This window comes from Chelonia mydas, chromosome 21 (genome assembly GCF_015237465.2).
Source record: "Chelonia mydas isolate rCheMyd1 chromosome 21, rCheMyd1.pri.v2, whole genome shotgun sequence".
Classification (NCBI taxonomy): Eukaryota; Metazoa; Chordata; order Testudines; family Cheloniidae; genus Chelonia; species Chelonia mydas.
Genome location: NC_051261.2, coordinates 2994966 through 3014020, shown reverse-complemented (window position 1 = coordinate 3014020; position 19055 = coordinate 2994966). Strand labels below are relative to the sequence as shown.

At 43.3% G+C, this 19055-nt stretch overlaps 1 protein-coding gene across 1 annotated transcript in view; it reads left to right on the top strand.

The window, feature by feature from the left end:
* Nucleotides 1-282: 282 nt before the first annotated feature.
* CTTNBP2NL (CTTNBP2 N-terminal like) overlaps nt 283-19055 on the top strand; it is a 363525-nt gene continuing 344752 nt past the window's right edge. Inside the window, exon 1 of the mRNA XM_043533647.1 lies at nt 283-793. The gene's annotated coding sequence lies outside the window, so the exon portion shown is untranslated. The remainder of the gene's footprint in view (nt 794-19055) is intronic.

Below are 19055 nucleotides of genomic sequence, written 5' to 3'. Positions count from 1 at the left end.
TGATAGTGAAGTCAGCAAAACGTGAGTTTTATTGGTCTTGCCTGCACTGCATGAATATTCATATGGGATGAAATTCCCCTCTGTGCGGAGGGCTAGCACACAGCCTATGTACCACTCAGTGTCACACTGTGATGGGGTGTATACTTTCCACACTCGCTAATCCTGGAATAAGAGAAGCCTGAGCCCAATTAAGCCACTGAGTGGCTCTTTGAGGAGTGTTTAGGCATAATTGGTGATCAAAGGCAGGTGGGGAGGTAATTGGGCTCAGAGGCCAGAGGGGAAAACACAGCCGTAGAGCAAGCTCTGAACCTAATGGCAGGTACTGGCTCCCTAGGAAGAAACTCTGGGAACTGTTGCTCAGCACACGGAGACAGGGAAGGGTTGGGGAAAAGGCCTGAAGAAAGGTTAATGGCAGGCAGTGGCAAAATGTCTGCTGAAGCAGACTTCAGCTGCCATCCTAGGGTCCCTGGAGTGGATCCCAGTGTAGGCAGTAGACCTGGGGTTTTCTGTCAGCGGCTTGGTGGGAAGCCCCTGATAAGGACAGATAACACTCTGAGAAAAGGTGAGGCTCACAGAGCCCAGAGCTGAGGGCTGAAGATGAGATACAAGGAGTGGGGTGATTGTTTGCTGGACTCTTTGTTACCCTGGAAGAGGTGGGATTCAAATGTGACTTGGCTGGGGGTCTGGAGTCACAGGAAGAGTCAGACTGTGGCAGGATCAGAGTGGCTGCTGGGAGGGGCACAGGAGATAGACCCTGCTACCCCATGCCTAGCTGCGAGGGGCCAAGCCACCGGTGAGTACGCTCTTCTATATGTACATAGGACTGATTAAGTCCTCAAAATCTTGTCTCCACATGCACTGGGCTCATGAGTGGTGAGATACAGTCCCTCTTGTTTGTTCCACAGCATTAATCAGGAATTGAAAGGGGACATCTCAGGAGGGCAATGTAGTTATTGTCTCAAAAACTCATACCATAGAGAGAAATGTAGCTAAATATAACAATAAGGCTCAATGGACTAACATATAGCTACCCCACTTTTACTCTGGTATAGCTGAGGTCAGAAACTGGGTTTAAATAACACTCTACAATTATAAAGTGCCAAGTAATAAGGATCTTGATGCAACTTACATCCACCAGTAATGCTACAGTTCTGTATGTTTGTTTTTATTTTCAATAACTTCGGACGTATCCCTTCGTTCCTTAATCTTGCATAGTGTCATATTTGCAGTCAGCCTGTGCAGATCTCAGTATCATCGTCTAACCAGCAGATTATTGTACAGATCCTTGGGGAACCAACAGAAGGAAAAATTTCCTACTGCAGCTGCTCTGTGGAATTAGCTACCTTGAGAGGAAGCCTATGAAAGGGTTGGAGGGTTCCGGGAACATTACTAACACTTTTAGTGATTCAGGCCAAGGCAATGACACACCTCCATAAACCTATTGCAGTAGGGGAAAATCCTACCTCTAATCCATGGCTGAGGATTGCCCCACGCTATTGCAGTTCTGCAGAGCAAGCCAGGGAGGGATAGGCTTTAGGGGGAGTATACAGGGGCCCATGGTGCTGGGCCCAGACCCAAATGTGTACCTGTGCACCGAGGGATTTAGGAAGAAGTGGAGGTAGGGATAGTTTCCATGAGGCTGCACCAGGCTGTGGAGTGGCAAGGAGGCTTTGACAGCTGAGTCCCAGCAGTAATGGTTGTGGCTGAGCTCTGTAGCCTTTGTGAGTGTGTTACATTCCCCACCAGGAACCCCAGGGCACAGCCTGAGTAGGGGGTGCTGTGCTGATATGCAGAGTTGAGCTTTTTCTGTGTAAGGTGATCCCCTTGAGGGGCGTGGGGTCAGAGAGGAGCCTTCCCCGGACACATGCAGCATTGCACAGTCGCTCAGGTGCGTTAAGGATGGAATGTTCTGCAAGTATTGGCCAGTGCCAGAAGCTGGCTGCGTGGCGAGGCAGCCCAGTGACCTGATCCGGTATGATGACTTCTGCGCTCCTGATTCCGAATAGCCCATGGCAGGCCCGTCTTTGCCTGCTAGATTTTGAGTACCATGAAACAAAAAATTGCATCAACCGTAACTCCCCAGACAGGCTACAATGGAAATACCTAGAGGAGATTGTGTGACCTTCTACTCTCATGAGGAAAAAAGAGAGTGCAGATGGTTGGTAATAGAACCAAGTAGCTAGAAATTTAGTCTGTGAAATCTCTTATAGTTGTCTGGGACCTCCTGAATAGGTGCTTAATTAGCTGTTAGATTCTGTTGTTCCAACTCTGTCATCTACTTTGATCATTTTTTCCCCATCCGCTAAGTACAGCCTCCCTGTCAAAACATCATTTACCACTATTGCCTGTTTCCAGAATGTCTCCTTCTCCTCCTCCTCTCAGCGTGCAGCCCACAGACTGGCATGGGGCTGGCAGTGTTCCTTCAGACGCTTGCAAGTACCCTGCGTGAGAGAGGGGCTCTTGCCCTTATCTTCTCTTTCACTATTCCTGGTGTAAGGTAGAGGAGTGCTGCTGAAGTCAATGGAGTTACTCCAGATTTACACCAGTGTAATTCACAGCCAGATTTAGTCCCATAGCAGAGAATTGATGCTTTCGTTTTTTTTAAAGAAAAATGAAAATGTTTGTTATACACAGAAAAATAATAGATTTGAAATGACTTGCTGAGCAAACATCGCTGTGTCGCTACTTTTGTTTCCCCCCTCTGTGCATGAGAGTATATAAACCCATACCTACTTCCCACAAGTGTGTTGAGGTATTGGTGGTGTTTGTGTGCTATGATGAACTGCGATAAATCTGTGTAAATACAAAACAGTTGTGTGTAAATACAAAACCAAAGTAGTACCATACTGTTAATAGCAAGTTGTCCATATCTAGGACCTGATCCTGCAAGGTGCTTCTGTACAGAACTGGAAAATCCATTTCTTCCCTTCTTCCCCCTCCCCCCACACACACACATTCCTAGGGACAAGCCCTCTTAACTCTTGTTGAGGTCAGTGGCAAATGAGAGGTGTCTAAGGGCTGAGTGCATCAAGTTTCAGCGCTGTAACGTGCCAGTGTAGACGGTACACCAGCGCTGGGAGCCGCACTCCTTGTCGGGGTGGCTTTTCTTACAGCACAGGGAGAGCTCTCTCCCAGCGCTGGTGCTGCGACTACACAGCCACGTTAAAGCCCTGCTGCGGCAGCTCTGGAGAGTGGGGCCTCCAAACAGAGCGTGGCCAGAGTTTTTACTGTGTGCCTTTACGAGCACTCAGTCAATTTCACTGAAGTGTTTGGAGTATTTAACAGCTCCAGTGATTCTTTGTCCGTTTATGATGACAGCTCCAACCAAAGTGGGGTGGAGTGGAGGCAATTGAAGGGTTTTATGACTTGAAAATCCAGTCAAAACAATGTAGAAAAGCCAGGCCAATATGCCTCTTATTTGCAATACATATTATTTAGGTTCCAACCTATGAAAGCAATGCCGCTTTTTAGGCTCTGGCTAGCTAATTCTCTGCCTCAGCATTTACATGTCATAATAAAAACACTTAGGCCTGTCAGAAATGAATACAGTTCCTTTCATTGCAGAATAATTAAGGGTGACCCTTGTCAAAGGCATGGTGTATGCTGTACATGATTGGATTACCTGTCTGTTTGGCAGCAATTTTCAAGTGTGTTAAAGTTTTTTATTATCTGATGTTTGTTCATTTAGATGGAATTTCTTTTGTGATGAGGCAGAACTTATTTTCCAGCCCCTACAGGTGGCTTTGTCAGCTATCCAAACCATTCATGAAAAGGCAGATTTCCAATTGATCTCTCAATTAGAACCGGGCTAATATTGGATAAGCAAGGCTTCACCCAGCTTTGATTCATGCCTGGCTGTTCCAAGATTTGAGGCTGCTTACAAAAGAACAAATCACTTTGACATTGAGGGACCATCTTCTTGTTCTGTGTTTGTACAGTGCCTAGCACCATGGGGTTGTTGGCAATAAGATAATAATCCATCTTCTTTGAGAGAGCCTTCCCAACACAAGTGACTCTCACAATGTGAACACTTCTTTTATTCCCCCCACCCCACCACCACCACCTAACCCTTGTAGAACTTTGACCACCAAAAGCCAGAGAATCCATACAGTCCACTAGGGACTTGGCTCTTGCGATTGTGTGTGTGTTTTTTTTTTTTTTTTAACATGGAAGACACTCAGCTACTACAGTTTAAAACCTAAAATAGAGATAAAAATGACACTTTCAGCAGGATTCTATTAAACCTAATCCTGATCCCAAAACTCAAACCTGATCCCAAATTTTACAGCCAAACCTGACCTTAACCCCCAAAATCAACCCGAATCTTAACTCCTGGAACTCGACCAAAATTTAAGGTTTGGGATCTAATATCAAACAGGGTTTGCAACAAAAACCCACCATAAAAAAACAAATCCAATCCTAACTCTGAAATTGTCTAACCTCACCTGAAACAAAAAACCCTAACTAACACTTAGATAACTGCAGTGTGCCACAAAAAGAAAAGGAGGACTTGTGGCACCTTAGAGACTAACAAATTTATTTGAGCATAAGCTTTCGTGAGCTACAGCTCACTTCATCGGATGCATTCAGTATGCCAAGCAGCATTAATGCTGGGCCGTGCTTTTCATACCAGTGCTTTTAACAGGTGATTAGGTGGCTTTGTTCCTACTCTGCAGAAGGGTAAATCACGTAGGCTTTTTGAGCTTCACGTTACACGAGGTCACGTGGTCCAGATCTTCAAAAGAGCTCAGGACCCAACATTGAGCACTTTAGAAAAATCAGAACCCAATGTGCTGAGCTCTTTGGAAAATCTGGCTCATGGTGAGTCAGTGCCAAGACTGGGGATAGAACCCTGCGGCCCTGATCCCCTGCTCTAACTACAGAATGGCCAACCTCACCTCCCCAGCTCAAAAAAGAAGGCTCTGCTCTGATTGCTTAGACCTGGGGCTGAATACTCAAACTTTAAGCTCCTAAATGCCTATTGAGGCTTCTAGTACATGTGGTCTGATTTATTTTTTTTTATTTTGTTTTATTTTATTCTTCTCCAAAGGTGCCATGCACATGAGGCTGTTAGGAAAGCCACTGAGTTCCCATGTATCCTGCATCTCTGAAAATACAGCTGTTTAGTTGAAATATAGAATTAGGAATTGTCTAACTTTAGGTTTCAGAGTAACAGCCGTGTTAGTCTGTATTCGTAAAAAGAAAAGGAGTACTTGTGGCACCTTAGAGACTAACCAGTTTATTTGAGCATGAGCTTTCGTGAGCTACAGCTCACTTCATCGGATGCATAGCATATCGTGGAAACTGCAGAAGACATTATATACACACAGAGATAATGTCTTCTGCAGTTTCCACGATATGCTATGCATCCGATGAAGTGAGCTGTAGCTCACGAAAGCTCATGCTCAAATAAACTGGTTAGTCTCTAAGGTGCCACAAGTACTCCTTGTCTAACTTTAGACACTCAGGACTGTGACACATGTGACACTGGGTCATGTTTTATAATATGCTGCAGTAACTGAAACACAATCGAATTGTAATCAGTCTGCTAATGTGACAAACCAAGCGTCTTCATGTGTTGTTTTAAGTTTGGTGGGACAGGATTACCCTTTTAATCTTTTGTGTTAATACTTTTTGTCATGGAATCTCTTGCTTTATGAAAAGAGGTTGAACACTTGGTGAAATTAACACCTGTATAGAAAGCCAATGAATGGTTTGTGCATACTTAAGTTCTGTTTTTAAGAACATAAATGGCATGTAAGTGGTGCATAGGCCTTTTGTTGGTCCTCTACACAAGAACAAATTCTGCCATAGATGTGCAAAGTTGAGCAAAGTGTTCAGTACACGTGGGGGGTGGGAGGAGAACCCCCATGAGGGAAGGTGCATATTGCATTAATTTTCACAAGGAAGATTGATGTTCTGTATGAGCACAGCACATACTGTACATTCACGGTCATAACACCATGTCCTGGTGACACAGTCATGTGCATAATTCTACCATAGCTGTGTTTAGTCTCATGTTTCAAGTTTGTAGACTGAGCTGTAAATTATGACACAATCATGGAGTCATAAAATGGATGGAGTCAGTACTTCTTCTGGGACACATTCTGTATACCAAAAGCAGCAAATGCAAAGGACACCATTCCTGTGCTCAAAAGCAAGGAGGTTTAAATGTATGGAGACCTAATTCTGGCCTGCCACAAAGGGCGAACTTCACATTGCCGGGATGGGATAGGGAGCCTCTCTGTCTGTTTCCAATGCAGAATGCTGGCTGGTTCACACATAAACATGCTCAGATTTCAAATAGATAATTAATTCAAACAGCTTATTGATCACCGCTAACTCTCCTAATGGAGGTATTCTAGAAAGTGTTTAAGTGAGTTTTTTTTCTTGCTAAGTCACAAGCTAACTCTTGCCTGAATGAAAAATAGGTTAATTTTACAAAGTTGGTCAGAAAGTTGAATAGCAATTGAATTTTTTGAAATATTAATGTATAAGTGTAAGTTGGCAGCATGGAAGAAATTGCCGAAGAATGGCGACAGTTCTGCTGTCTAATTTTACTCACATAATATGCCTGGTTGGTTTTTAATGTGCTTCAGTTCATTTGATGGAAGACTAAAGATTAACCTTATATCAGTTATTACTGTATTGTTATACGGACATTCTGAGGATATGTACTTTGGACGCTCTACACGTGAGACTGAATTTCTACTCCCATAACCTGCCAATTACCCATGCGCATGCCAATTTAATGAATGGGGTGAGCGTGACAGACACATTGATTGTCTGGAATCCATAAGAAGCGTTTTCCCCATTCAGTGAACGATCTGAAAGGTGTGTTTTAACCTGGTTTTAAGATAGGGTTAAAAAAGGGCTGGATCTCTCATTAGAGAGTGATGGAAAATCAAATATCTTCGGGGTTGGCTATTTTGGGCCTGACTCTTAGTTACTGCTTTCCTAAGCTTGAGGTGGGGATGACTGTGGGCTGGGCTGGGCTGGTTTTACACCAGTTTTGCAGTTACGTATTCTGAATTGCTGCCACTCCAGTTAATGGCAGAACTGCGCTTTGTTGCAGGGGAGCAGGTGGAGTCTCAAGAGACCTCGGCAGTCAGTGCACCATTGTCCAAGAGCATAAAGCAATGGGGAATGGTTGCCACAAGTATTTTGTGAGAGGCTTCAGCACTTGGTCAATGCATCCTCATCACCTTTTGCCTTCAAACTGGCCTACAGCTGAAAGGTCTGAAATTGCTGTTGTCACTTCTCCGCCAGTGATAAGCGAACACTGCAGCTGCTGCTGGGAGAAGTCTGCTTGAACAGGTCAGCTCTGGTAACATGCAAAGAAAGCATTGCTTCCCAATAGCTAAAATGGTCCCCTTGCTTTGGCAACATAAATAGTTCTGAACCATTCAGGCTCTACTGTCCTTTTCATTAAGGAAGGAGAGCTTGTATTTAACAATTGTTAGTTATGTAGTGTGTGAAAGAATACATCTCAGACAGAGCCGACAGTTGCTTGCCCTGCCTTGCAGTCCAAACCCCCTCTTTCCAATGTGAAGCTTGACCTCTTTTGACTTCTGCAGCCGCACTCCACATCCTTAAGCAAAAGAGCAGCTGCTTTACACACACATCCTTTTCCTACCTGCTGAAAAAGTAGCCTTCCAATCCAAACAGGAGTGATCTCTACAGTTAACAGGAAGGTATACACAAGGAAAAGGAATTATTTGGGGATGTATGAGAGAGGTATAAATGGGGGTCAGGAAGTGAAGCTAAAAACTAAGGTTTCAGAGTAACAGCCGTGTTAGTCTGTATTCGCAAAAAGAAAAGGAGTACTTGAGGCACCTTAGAGACTAACCAATTTATTTGAGCATGAGCTTTCGTGAGCTACAGCTCACTTCATCGGATGCATAAAAACTAAAACTCTGAGTTCTGCTTTCTAGTAGTGTTGCTGTGAGCTGTTAAACAGCTGCTGTATTTCATCCCAGAGATGACTGCATTTTAGTGAGCTGATGTAATTCCTCTATGCAGACTTTGAAATGCACAGTAGGATCCTTTGGTATTTAAGATAAGACTATATTATCATTGTTACTATTCTCTCTTACTAGTAGTTGGTGTCTCAGTTAAGTGTTTTTAAAGGTAATTGTGTGTCAAGTCTGTTACTGACATACTCCCATTGATCACACGACCCTAATGAATACATATATTTTTGGAAAGACCTTATTTAATATCCAAATGCTGAAATTAGCTTATTATGTAATTTCAGTGAAATGGAACATGAAGTAATAAGGAGATTTCTTAAGGAACTGCAGTCTCTTCAAGAGGCATGAATTCAGTGATCACTGTAATTATTATGAAGTTATACTAAAACATGATGTTTTACTTGGCTAATTCAAGGGCAATAAGTATGAATAATGGTCTTTTTTTCCCCTGACTTCATGTTAGTCATTCTTTCCTTAATTATGGAGCAATTCTCTGATTTAGAGGGACAATGCAGCAGCCTAGGTAGCTCTGCTAAAGAAGTCTTAGTCTTTCTATAGCTGGATACCTACTGTCAAACACAATTTCTGTTCCTCCCTAAACTCCAGTATCACCTCTCTCTCGGGGGGACTTCATGCTTCCTGCAGAGATGGAGTTATCTTAGGTACTTTTAAGGCCCAATCACCATAGTATCTGAGACCCTCCGTCTTCAGTTCAAAGAACTCAAATGCCAGGCTAGCACCAAACAGGATGATCTTTTCTCCCAGAAATTCAGGATAAGGAGCCTGTAGAGTTGCATGAAGTAATACAAGTTAAGCAGGAAAAGAGATCACAAAGGCTACTGACCTTTTGGTGAAATATACCCCTGGGCAGAGGTGCAGCAAAGGGCTGAGGTGGCATTTACATCCACTGAAATCCTCAGAGTAAGGACTTGTGCTGTCTTTCTGCATGGGGTGAATTTTACATTTTCTCAGTGCTATATTGATGGGGTGTCCACAACCACTCTTGGCAACAGTTCTATTATCTGTATAGTGTTAGTGCTTAGCAACCCTAGTCATAGGCCAGAGCCCCACTGTGATCCAATGCTGTACCCACACATAACAGAGTCACTCCCAGTCCAAGGGTCTTACCAGCCAAGTAATTTGTGGCTACGGCCCTGGACTTGGAATCAGGAAATTTGGTTCAACTTCTAGCTCTGCTGCTGGATGACCTAGGGCAAGTCACCTACCCTCCCTGTGTCTGGCTCCCCATATGTAATATAGCAGTAATGATACTGACCACATTTGTGAAGTGTTTTGAGATCTGTGGGTTAGAAGTGAGCGATAAGAGCTTGGTGGTGGTGTCAAAGCCTCCCTGTAGTTTACCGGGAGGTCATGGCTCATTTGGCAGGTAAATGCACTGCATCTGTCTTCCTTCCCCATGGTCTTTAAAATGCATTTCTTCCCGGATTAAATATCTAGACTGCCACTACCGCGGTATCACCATATCTAACTAGGTAGATGTCTTTGATCACTCACTTCAGCCTTGCCTTTGTTCTATTTAAAATACCTTTGAGTCCGTTTGCTTTCTAATGCAGAAGATGAGAAAATGTTGTCAGGGTTTTCTTATGATTCTCTGCCAATTATGCTCTTGTGCTGGTGCGAGATCAGAGCCCAGCAAAAGCAAAGAATCTTTTTTTTGGGGGGGGAGGGGGTGTCACTCTACCTTTTGGTTGCTTCCTGCACTGATTATTTCCCACATCTTCAGAAGATGTCCCTGCAACATGGTATCTTTCAGAGAGGAGCGCTCTCCCAGAAAAGTGACCTGAGGCACAGGTGATAATGAAGAGAACCTTGATACTCACCTATTGTAGCTGAAACTGAAAAGAGAGGGACTTTTTAAATCAAGTGAATCATTGGTTAAATTAAAGCCACCCCAGATTGTGGTGGTTTCATGGTGCTCCAGGGCCTTCTGTTTCAGTTCCATAGTCCCCAAAACAGAATCTCTGTTAGCTGTAGATACACTTCTATCGTGATATAATGCGACTCAATAGAACACGAATTTGGTAGAACACGGTAAATCAGCACTCCGGGTGGGGGGGCTGAACGCTCTGGTGGATCAAAGCAAGTTCGAAACAACACAGTTTCACCTATAACGTGGTAAGATTTTTTTGGCTCCCGAGGACAGCGTTCTATCGGGGTAGAGGTGTACTTATTTTTATCTCCATGTTTGGTGTAGAATGTTAAGCACAGAAATTTAGGTTTCATCAAACCTTTATTTCCAGGCTAAAATAGCTTTTTTTAAAAAAAATACAAAACAAAACACAAAACCCTAATCCTATATAATTAGTCCTGTGTTTATTTTTCAACAGCTGTTCTCTCTCTCTCTCTGTGTTTGAAGAGCTGCTTTTGAGTAGCCTCTCTCTCTCTCTTCTCCCCCCCCCCCCCCCCCCCCCTTCAAGGGAGATGAAATGTGTAGGATTTCAACTGTTTCTTCTGGGAATCCTTGATGAATGCAGCATGGCATTCCCCAGCCCAAGTTCTCCACAATGATTGTTTCTTTTCTGTGGCTAGAAGGCAAATCCTGGGAAGAATTTGCACTTGGGGATTTAAGGATAAAAGGTGTTGCTATGAGGAAGCTCAGCTCTTCTGCCCAGAGGTGTCTGGGGAATTAAGGATGCTACAAGACTAGGAATGAGCAGAAGCTCAGATAAGTAAGGATTATAAAAAATTCTCAGTGATTAGTAAATGTATAAAATAAAAAAAACTAAATTCCTCGTCTCAGAACCAGTTGTAGATCTGTTTTCCTAGTTAAGAATAACTGCATATAAGGCTTCTACTCTCTCTCAAGGCTTCCAAATTCATGATATTTTGGCTACAGAGTAACTACTCAAATCTCCCCATGTTAATTATTATATGTTTTGTTTAGTGCTTGCATCTGGACTAATCAACCAGAGTGGCCTATTGGACAAAGCAGCGAAGTCCACAGTGATCCAGAAATGGCTCATCTGGAGAGAACCATAGCATAATTCATTAAAACCTTGCTCATTTTGCATGAAATTCACCTCTGTACAGGAGGCCAGTACAAGAGCTATTCGCTTTTTCAGTCTTTCTTACAGCTTACTTTAAGGCCTGATTCCGTTTAGGTAAATGTCAAAATTCCCATTAGCTTCAATAGTTTGGGATCAGGCCCATAACCGCGGAAGCTTTTTAAGGGGGTGTTTGTAGCACTGCGGGGCTCTGATGCTCTTAAGTCCCAATGAGCTGGAAGTTCACTTTGACTCATAGGGTTAGGTCTTTGTATTGTAAACTGCTTGGGGCAGGGGCTGTGGGTGGGATTTTCTCCAGTGTCTAAGGGAATTAAGCACCTAGTCCTCATTGACAGTCACCTAACTCCTCTAGTGCTCTGGAAATTTCCACCCCATCTAGCTGTGGTACTTACACAGTCCCCCACCCTCCATTACTGTAAATATCTGAACACCTTGCAATCTCTAGTGTGTTTCTCTTCACATCACCTCTGTCCCCTAGGGAAGTTCTACTCTCCCCATGGACAGAACTGTAAACTGGCTTGCCCAAGGTCACACAGGAAGTCTGTGATGCGGCAGGGAGCGAGACCTGGGTCTCAAGTCCTAAATTAGTGTCCTAATCGCTCAACCATCCAGTGACGTTGGAACAATGTGTACAGTGGGGGTGCTGGGAGAGAGCCATTGAACAAAACTGTAAACCCTGCATATGATGGAAACCACTTCAAGTCCGCGGGATGCTGCTGCACCCCCAGCAGCCCTGCAATCCTCTTTCTCTGTCACCCTGTGCCTTCTGCTAAGCTCTGTGGCGTGAGGAGCACACTGTCAATGATCAACCGAAAAACTAGTCATAACCTATCTTCTGCAGGCGCTGTTAGCGGGCAGCTGGTTAACATCCCCATCCTCTAGGAACTTAGACTCAAATCAAATGAATGGAAATAGGTTTGGGACACTTTCTCTTCTGCCTTTAAATCTCTTATCCCCATCCCTCTGGACATTTCTCCTCACAGCGCCGTCTCCGCCATCACAATTCTCTGTAGATTTTACCCCGTTCATGTCAACGGTGCTGATTTGAATACTTGTCTTGGACCAGCAGCACAGACATGCACTGAGGATTGCTCAGAGTGACTATCGGCTGCAAGCCTGGAGCATTAAGCACAGCTCTGTAGTAGGATGGAATCTTTGTCGTCCTCTGATTCTGACCCCTGGCATAAATCATCCCCAGTTCACAGCTGATGAATGTGGTGGTTGATGTAAAAATTTGGTAACGTTCTTCGGAATGCAGATGTGTGAGAAATTTGTCTAAATGTCACAGTGACTGGCACTTGATACATAGATGGCATGGATGGAGACAGAGTGGGTCAGATTTTCAGCTGGAGTAAATTGGCATACATCTATTAGATTCTGGCTCTCTGTAATTACCTATATACATATTGTATCTATTACAACCCTCGTTACAGTTGGTCTCTGACTCTGCAGTGATTTACACCAGCTGAGGATCTGGCCCAGAGAGATTACTATCCTACATTGAAGAGCTCTCTTTCCAGGAAAGTAGAGGAACAATGTGTACACAGAAAGAGCAATCTCCACGTGCCCCCTGCTTCACTGCTGATACGTGACAATGTGATGTGCGCATCACACTGGTACGCGTGTTTGTTAAAGGAGCAGTGTGATTTCCATCCAGCTGCTCTCTAATGAAGAGAGTTAGCATTTAGTGAAAGGAGATGCGTGTCTATGCAGAGCCCCTGCCACCAAGACCTGAAACGTAAAAAGCTGATTGCTAAGTAATGCCTCTGGCAAAAGTGATAGGGCTGTGTATGAAATGCCAGCTTGCTGCCTTCTACTGCCTCTGAATGTTTTAACCTCATTTATCCTTTGGGTACTTACAGAACCATTTTACATTTGTGCACTTAAAGGATTAAATGAAATAAATGGAGATGATTATTACTGCACAGCAAAGCTAATGTTTAAGGACATGCTGTTTTGTTGCAACTGGAACTCCATTTGCACTGTTTGGATACTTTGCAAGCTTTTCAAAGAGGGGATGATGAATCATACAGTCTCAAGCACTCCACTGCTAATGAGAAAACTGTTTAGTAATATGCTTTTTCTGCCTCTCCTGCTCCAGAAGTAACTAGAACACTGATTCCCTTCTCATTTAATGTTTAAAGTCAAGCAAAATAAGAAGCAAGCCACATAACACATACATGACATTGATGTATAGTGTTCACATTACCTAAATGGCTCTGGTTTTCTACCAAAAATAATTTGAATACATCTGAGTGAAGGGTAATTTTTTGTGTATGTTTGTGTTCAGCTGCAGATGGAAATGTGAACCAAGTGATTACAGAAAAAGCAATCCGTTCAGATAATGAAACAACCAATCTGGAGCTTTGTCTGAAGTGCAAACCAAAGCTGCACTGATATTGAAATTTGGAAATCTTGAGCAACTGTTTTTTATTCCTGATCTCCCCACCTCCATGTTTTCATGTGACTCGGCATTTCACTCAGGACTACAGATAGACCCATTAACATGCTGTAATGTCTTTGGCCTATTCAGAAACAGGAAATTCTGGATATGTCCTGAGGACAGCAGAGTATCTTGAGATTTCCTGGTATGATTTATAGACCCCTGAAATATAAAACAGTAGCACGTGCACTCAAATTGAAGGACTAAATCTCTTGAGTTCCCTCTATCTGTACAACAGCTGGGTCTTTATAAAATAATACAGTATTTATATGGAAAGCAGGATCATTCCCTGTTCTGTTCATTCCCTCTGGGGCATCTGGCATTGGCCACTGTTGGAAGAGAGGATACTGGGCTAGATTGCATTTTTTTCCTCTGATCTGACCCAGTTTGGCTGATCTTATGTTCTGTCTGAGCCAAGAACTGGACATCAGGACTCATGAGTAGAGCTGGCAGGGATTTCCTTCTGTTGGGGAATTTCCCAGAGTGCTGGCTGGGAGTATGAGCCTTGGGAACCATGGGTGAGCTGGAAGCCTTAGAGCTTGGGAGACAGGCCTTCCAGGCTTCCTGCTGAGGAACATAATTCAACTACTGCCTGGCTAGGGTTAGGATATCCCGCATGGTAAGGCTGTTGCAGGATTGTCCGTTACAGGGTGCTTGCATCTTCCTGGGAAGCATCTGCTACTGGATGCTCTCAGAGGCAGGATGCTGGACTAGAGGGATCATTTCTCTACAGTGGCATGGCACTTCCTATGTCTCTCTACAACTTCCATTATTAAGCTTTGTATGGCCAGGTAAAATCCTTCCTGTTAGCTGCTTTGCAGAGTCTATGCTGAATAGATATTCCCAGATTGACAAGGCCACTGTCTCAGACCAGAGAACTTCTGCGACTGTCCTCCCTGAGCAATTAGCATTCTGGGCAGCTAACAATGGAGGCAGTGCTTAATGGTAGCTGACCTCGTCCATCCTGGAAAGAGCGTGGGCTGCGTGAATGAGGACCCTAGGGGAAAGCAGTGGTGCCAGGGAGAGCTCTCTTTAACTTACACTTATCAATCCAGGGCAGAAAAACAGCTCTGCTTCCAGCACCCTGGACTCCTTAAGTGCTTGTCATTGTTAAGGTGTCTCCTTTATAATCATGTCTAGGTGATTCGGAGCTTTCCTAAATTGGAACAGAGACATGCTTGTCAGACCCTCTCCAGTACTGCGCTTCCATCTGGTGCCTTTGAGTGTCTCATACTTACAGTGCGAACTCTCTTGGGTGTAACTAATGCATCTGGATTCGTTTTCTGTATATTAATGGCATTGTTTTCCTCTGGCTGTGCAGTACTCAGGACTTCCGTTGTGACAGGATCCAGGCATTCAGATGTCAAGCTGATGTGCTAGGTGGCTGATTTCAAAAGGTTGGCTTGCAGCCAACCACAGGAGGAAAGAAAAGAGAAAACACTTACAAAAGGCAAAAAAGCACATCTCCTCCCATCCGCTACTTAAGGAACCCCTGTACTATGGAGAGCCTTGCTTGGAAGCAGTTCAGCCCTGACAGCCTCTGGACCTTATTTGTGAGCATACCACGAGCCCATCTATGGGCCGAATACCCATGTCCTGGAGTCTCAAATGCCACATCCCATGATACAGTGATGGTGGCTTGAAAAACATGCACACAACCGATTCACCTTTTTTGTGCACATCAGCCCAGATCCTCAATTGGTAAAATCAGTGGAGCTTCACTGGCTTACACCAGCTGAGCATCTGGCCCTGTGCCTGTGCATTGCATTTGTGGTTAGGTGTAGGACTTTGCTTCAACGGGTTTCAAAATAGTCTATTTTTACATTAACTCACCAAGGTAAAAAGCACTGGAGAAGACGGAGACCTTTTAAAATACTTGACCATATTATTGTATCTTTTATATTGGATTTGCTCATGGCATAGTGTTAGAACGCTAGGCTGTGCCCTAGCGCTCGGTATAATAGTCCCTTTAAGGTTGGGTTAAGCAGCAATAGGATGCTATAGTGTAGTAATCCAAGACGACCTTAACATAGCAGGATTTTGCTATTGTGGGGTAAAAGTAAGTGTGTGTGCGCACGCACGCACCTACCTATATACACCACCGCCATCTATTGGATAGAATCAAAACTGCTCAATTCTATGTCCTAGTCTCTGTACTGATAAAATACAATAAACCCTCCCTGAGCAGTTACCTGGTTGAGATGGCTAATGTAGCGCAGGAGGATTGGAGTTCCGTCCCTGCTATTGCTGGGTACTTACAAGTGGTCACAGTCTAATGTGCAGCATCATGATGCAATGCTTTAACTGTGGCTTCTCTTAAAGAAACATATGCATCTGTTTGCAGGATCAGGAACCTAATTTGCCGCTTCTGCATGCGAGCTACCCACATGGAATTAGGGTGCTGAATGTCAAGATACATGTTGAAAATCAAAATTGAAAACGTTCAGACTGAAATAAATTTTCCTAGCCACCTTTGTCCACGATAGGCAAGAGAGGAATTATTTTTTTAAAAGTTGCAGTGTTTGAGTCTCCCTTCTTACCCCAGTGTATATCAGAAGTAAGTCCACCGATGTTTAAGATAATCTGTTTTTTATATCCATTTAAGTGAGGGGAGAACCAAGCACACAGCTCTCTTACTAGAGTAAGAGGCATATTGCTCCAGCTGTAAGCTTATATTTCAAAGTGAGCTGTGGCTGTCACTTTGTCTGTACAAGTGTTCTTTGCTCAAGTTATAAATAATTTTAATATGTCTCTGCTTTTTTCAGTTTGCTCTTTGGGTTATTTTTAGACACACCGGTTCTGTGGAAGTTAGGGATCTACATTAAGACGTGTGTGTTAGAAAACAAAATCAGCACCACTGTAAAGATGGGAGGAGTATTGTGAGGTTTCAGTCATTCAATATTTAGATCATTGTTTCTTTAAAAATATTCATCAGTAGTTTAATAATAATAAAAAAAAAGTGTTCCCCTCAGAGTGGCTGATCCAGAGCCTAGCCTGAAAAATCTTCAGAGGTTTTTGACTGTGAGGAGAGATGTTTCATGTTTAGCTTTTTTAGGACAATCCAGTAGCCAGTGCTAAAAGAAAAGGAGGACTTGTGGCACCTTAGAGATTAACCAATTTATCTGAGCATAAGCTTTCGTGAGCTACAGCTCACTTCATCGGATGCATACTGTGGAAAGTGTAGAAGATCTCTTTATACACACAAAGCATGGAAAAAATACCTCCTCCCACCCCACTCCCTTGCTGATAATAGCTTATCTAAAGTGACCACTCTCCTTACAATGTGTATGATAATCAAGGTGGGCCATTTCCAGCACAAATCCAGGGTTTAACAAGAACGTCTGGGGGGGAGGGGTAGGAAAAAACAAGGGGAAATAGGTTACCTTGCATAATGACTTAGCCACTCCCAGTCTCTATTCAAGCCTTAGTACTCAAGTCCTCCTTTTCTTTAAGTCTTGCTAGTGCCTGAGCCCATCGCTGTTGACCTAATGCTTTCCATGTGGAGTCTGCTCTTTAGACTAGACCAAGCGGCTAATCTCTCCCAAAACATTAATAATGAACCCCAATTGTCTTCTGTCTTCACACAATTCTCCTTTTCCCGCTGGCTAAGAGCAGCTGTGGCGTGTTGAATGCAATGTGTATTGTGTAGGCCCTGATTCAGCCGTCCACCTCTAGTCAACGATAGACACAAGCGCATGCCTAGCTTTAGCATGTACTTAAAATTTAGTGTGTGGGGTTTCAGAGCCTGAGCCCAAATGTCTACACTGCACTTTTTAGCACCAGAGCATATGCTGTGAGGGCTCTGAGACAACCTGCCGTGAGTGGGGTTTTTTTGTTCTCGTGTGTGTGTGTGTGCCATCCAGACAGATTCCCCGCCGCAACCTTCCCCCCTTCCAGCTTATAACAGTCTTCAAATATGCTACGGGCTATTATAAAGCAGGAGATCACTTGTTCTCTATCTACTAAAGGTAGGACAAGAAGTATTTGGCCTGATCTGCAGCAAGGAAGATTTAGGTTAGATGTTGGGGGTGGAAAAACTTTAAAGGGTAGTTTAAGCTCTGGAACAGGCTTCCAAGAGAGACTCTGGAATCCCTGTTGACTGGAGGTTTTTAGGGACAGGTTAACAAACATCTGTCAGGGATGATCTAGGTTTACTTGTTCCTGCTTCAGCAGAGGTGATGGACCAGACGGCATCTCAAGGTCTCTTCCCCGCCCCTTACACTTCTGTGATTCAATGGCTATTGTTCAATTTTCTTTTTGTTAAACAGGGACCATGGGCTTGCTGTGTAGTTTAATATACAACAACATAGATGGGCTTCTAGGGTGCATTAGAAGAGAACTTCTCTGTGTGTCTGTCTCTCCTCCATACTTGGAATATCCTAGTAGTCATGTTTTTATATTTGAGCTGTCTGGGTGCCTAACAGGTTTTATTAAAGCAACCTAAAAAATCTTGTTCTATCTGTATCAGTTTAATGAGCCAGAATGGACAGGTCAAAGTTTTAATCCATTTATCTTGATGAAAAGCCTTCCAAAGCACGCCCGCTTCCCCCTCCTTCCCCCCCCCCCCCCACAGTAAAAGAAGAAGAAAAAACATTCCATTGACCTGTAGGACAGCATAATTAGAGTTGAAGACCTATTTGCAACTAAATAATGGGCAGTGTATTTTATAGTATAAGGGATATACAACTACTACTTATAGCCCATCATCAACCTGCGGAACTCAATGCAGCAAGAACAAAAAGGGAAATATGACTGGCTTTTTAAAACAAGTACTGATTGATATTTGCGGCTATTAAAGCCATAGTGATGGTGAGCATAAGTGAATTGTGCTTGCATTTTAGACCAGAAGCTAATTGCTGTAATATTTTCCCCTTATGATACCACACAGTAAAATTAGGCAGGTGCATTATGGTACTGCTCTTAGCTCTTTCCTTTGAAGCATCCGGCATTAATCATTGCTCAAGGCAGGATACAGAACAAGAGGAACCAATAGTAAATCCTAGATTCCTTCCTATTCCTGTGTATGTGCATCCCTAGAGACTGCAGTTTTTTCAGAAATAATTTGATTATATCAGTAGCACTTATCTTTTAAGTGGATTTTCAGGGTTGTGCTTTGTAAATAACACAGTGAAAACCCCTGTATGCTGTAGAATAAATGATAGACAGTTGTCATGGTTACTACTCAATAGTGTGTGTTGGGTTATGCTGTTAGAACCACAAGAAAAAGGAGCATTCAAGTTTTGTGTGCAGTTTGGATGCATGATGTCTAATAAACAGACATCATTCTGCACTCAACCATACACATGCTCTGGATCCCAGGTGGGCTTGGCATTTTGAACATCACAATCTGGCTTAAAGAACGAGGAGTACTTGTGGCACCTTAGAGACTAACACGTTTATTTGAGCATAAGCTTTCGTGGGCTAAAACCCACTTCATCGGATACATGCAGTGGAAAATACAGTAGGAAGATATATGGAAAAAATGGGTGTTGCCATACACACTATAATGAGTGATCAGTTAAGGTGAGCTATTATCAGCAGGAGGGGAAAAAAACCTGTTGTTGTTATTAAACGTAAAAGCAAAGTAGAGATCGAGATAAAATGTCTTAAATT